The 3,389-nt window shown below is 44.9% G+C and overlaps 1 pseudogene; it reads left to right on the top strand.

The window, feature by feature from the left end:
• The first annotated feature begins 2,404 nt into the window (after positions 1-2,404).
• Positions 2,405-2,522, top strand: LOC124557081 (annotated as a pseudogene).
• The last annotated feature ends 867 nt before the right edge of the window (positions 2,523-3,389 follow it).

Raw genomic sequence — 3,389 nt, 5'->3', positions numbered from 1 at the left:
GTGAAAATGGTTGCGTGCTGTCTGCGAAGACGCAAACCTCATAACTGCTTACAAAAAGGCAGATCTCTGACACTCACCTCGTTGTACCTACGAGTCATAATTTGTTGGTAGTTGTCATCAGCCGGTGTTGATGACCGTGGGAGACCACTATGAGGCAGATGGTCAATGTCGTGTGTCCGCGATTGCCACTGAATGTTTTAATGACGTCGCTGTGGTCAACACCAACTCAGCGGGCAACTTTATGTCTAGATTCTCCAAGATGTAATAATTTACCAACAGCCGTATGTACAGTAGAAATTTATTTTATGAACTTCTTATGTGCTACCAGTTTCAGCATTACACTGATGCCATCTTCAGGCCCCACACGTCGTAGTCGTAAAAACGCTATACACGGAAGGAGCCATATAACTGGATCCGTCAATACATCTACAATACATACGGCTGTTGGTAAATTATTACATCAAGGAGTGCATGCCAGCCGTTGTCCCACGGTACATAATGGATCAGCTAAGATTATGTCTAGATAGTCAACAGCCTTGCTGCAATGATAACACCGGATTCCGTCAGATCACCGAAGTTAAGCGCTGTCGGGCTTGACTAGCATTTGGATGGACTAGCAGTTGTCGAGCCAATCATTTGGGAAGTAGTGGCTGTGGCCACGAACACTTACTGTGGCCGGGAGAGCGGTGTGCTGACCACACGCCCTTCCGTATCCGCTCGCAGTGACTCCTATCGTCTGAGGATGACGCGGCGGTCAGTCAGTACCGTTTGGCCTTCCGAGGTCTGTTCAGTCGCAGTTCCTGTGTCGACGCACTATCTTGTCGGAAAGTGACACTGCGCTCATAATGAAGTATGGAATGACCCTTTACGGCGTGATGAGAGTCTGAACAGTATTACAAGCCACACTGTCCTGTTCGCAATTGGAGGCACTGTGCACTCTACCAACACCGACTCAAAGGAAGGCCTCGGCGCTTGTTGGTGACGTCAGGTCAGCTAGGCACGGCGAACGCCAGGTCTGTTGCAGGCAGAAGCGCCTGGGCGTGCTTATCACTATGAATCTCTTATTTTTGGACAAACTGTTTGGTATTGTTTTTGATTCTGCAGTTTTATTTAGTTGGAAGATTTTCTTACTATCGTAAAGCTACAAATGAAGATCACAGCTGTGTATTACTGAATCCTGTCGAAACAAACGTAGATCAATATGAGAAGATGCTTTGCCCCATTGCGCCGGCCGCGGTGGCCGAGCGGTTCCAGGCACTTCAGTCCGGAACCCCGCGCCTGCTACGGTCGCAGGTTTGAATCCTGCCTCGGGCATGGATGTGTGTTATGTCCTTAGGTTAGTTAGGTTTAAGTAGTTTCTAAGTCTAGGGGACTGATGACCTCAGATGTTAAGTCCCATAGTGCTTAGAGCCACTTGAACTTTGCCCCATTACAAGCTTCTGAAAGTTTACATTCAAGTAACTATATTTACTTGATCCATTTTGTTATCTAAACTTACCCCAACCCCCTTACAATTAACTTGTTTCTTTTATTTATTTATTTATTTATTTTCGTTTGACATCGTCACTGGAAATGTGAACTAATTTACATGTGTAAATGTCCAACTGTTGCCAGTCATTAGATTACAGTCGTTTTCAACGAAAGGAATTCTAAACAGGAAGCAAAATAGCTTCATACATCGAAAATACTGCTGAGCTGACACGTTTTTAAACATGGACATTAGAAAAGATAAATATTCCCCTCTTGCAACTGAAAGGAGAAACTTTATGAGATAAAAAAAAATTATTTGATAAAACAAGTATCTCTCTTTTGTCTCTTCTTCTGTCCCACACCCCCTCCCCCAACGTGGACAATCGCAAGATATTTCATTAACATTCAGTGCTCCTCACCCCTTAGTCAACCAAGGCACCTAAAGAAGAGCACCAATATGTTCACAGTTTCTTGTAAAAGCAACCCGGTACAAACGTAACTTCATCAGATTTACAAATAAGGTAAAGCAGCACGAATTCTGTTGCTGCTGGACCATGAAGATGTTTTTGTATGTCAATCCTTCAAACAGGTGGAAATTTAAGTTCAGGAGTACACTATTTGTTAAGACGTGTAATGAATTGCACAATTAATTGATTGCAGAAATCTCTCAGAACAGTGTGTGTTGGTCAACTACCGCCAATAGTTTCACATTTTCCTGTGTCAGAGAGAGAGAGAGACACCACCATTATGAGTATACCTGCAACAGACCTGGCGTTCGCCGTGCCTAGCTGACGCGACGTCACCAACAAGCGCCGAGGCCTTCCTTTGAGTCGGTGTTGACTCTACCGAGCAGCTGACATTGACAATCAGTTAAAACAAACTCTTTGAGTCACGAAGGTGGAGCAAATTTTTTTATTAAGTTTAGTTTCTCAGGGCCAACGGCCTTGCCGCAGTGATAACACCGGTTCCCGTCAGATCACCGAAGTTAAGCGCTGTCGGGCTGGGCTAGTACTTGGATGGGTGACCATACGGTCTGCCGAGCGCTGTTGGCGAGCGGAGTGCACTCAGCCCTTGTGAGGCAAACTGAGGAGCTACTTGATTTAGAAGTAGCGGCTGCGGTCTCGGAAACTGATATACCGCCGGGAGAGCGGTGTGCTGACCACATGCCCCTCCATATCCGCATCCAGTGACGCCTGTGGTCTGAGGATGAGACGGTGGTCGGTCGGTACCACTGGGCCGTCACGGCCTGTTCGGGAGGAGCTTAGTTTAGTTTTTTAGTTTCTCAACGCATTTTCAGGCATGAAACGTGTGTGTGTGTGTGTGTGTGTGTGTGTGTGTGTGTGTGTGTGTGTGTGTGTAAGAAAGGAAAGACTAATTCGTTATGACTGAGTGAGACAAAATTTTAGTAAATCATATGGAGATGAATGCCAGTTAGCTTGTTCTGCTGTGAAGTATCTTAGTCATCCTATACAACTTGTAGTATCGTTTAATATTAACAATTCTGACTTTTTCTCAGTCCAAGGCAGTGAATCTCTTGGTAGAAACCACAACAGTAATTTCGGCTCTATTTTTGTTATGTTTCTTGTCAGAAATACACATGCACATATTGCGGATTAAAGCCGCATACTGCCGTCGGTGCATTCGTTTACTTTCATAATTTCAAAAGGTAAAGTAGCGGTAACTGCATCTAAACCTACACTCCGCAAAGCACATGTGGCGAAAGGTTCTTTAGGACTACTGTCACTTCCCAGTTTTCCTGCTCTAGTAACGTATGGTTCGAGGGATGAAGGACTGCTGGTAAGCCTCCGTGTGGGCTCCAATTTCTCTAATTTTATCTTCATGGTCCTTTCGCGAGATATATGTAGGAGGAAGCAATATATTGACTGACTCTTCTAGGTATATACGCTGTCCGAACTTTA

Source organism: Schistocerca americana, chromosome X, assembly GCF_021461395.2.
Source record: "Schistocerca americana isolate TAMUIC-IGC-003095 chromosome X, iqSchAmer2.1, whole genome shotgun sequence".
Lineage (NCBI taxonomy): Eukaryota > Metazoa > Arthropoda > Insecta > Orthoptera > Acrididae > Schistocerca > Schistocerca americana.
Note: the sequence above shows the minus strand (reverse complement) of the source record. Positions and strands in the feature narration are given on the sequence as shown.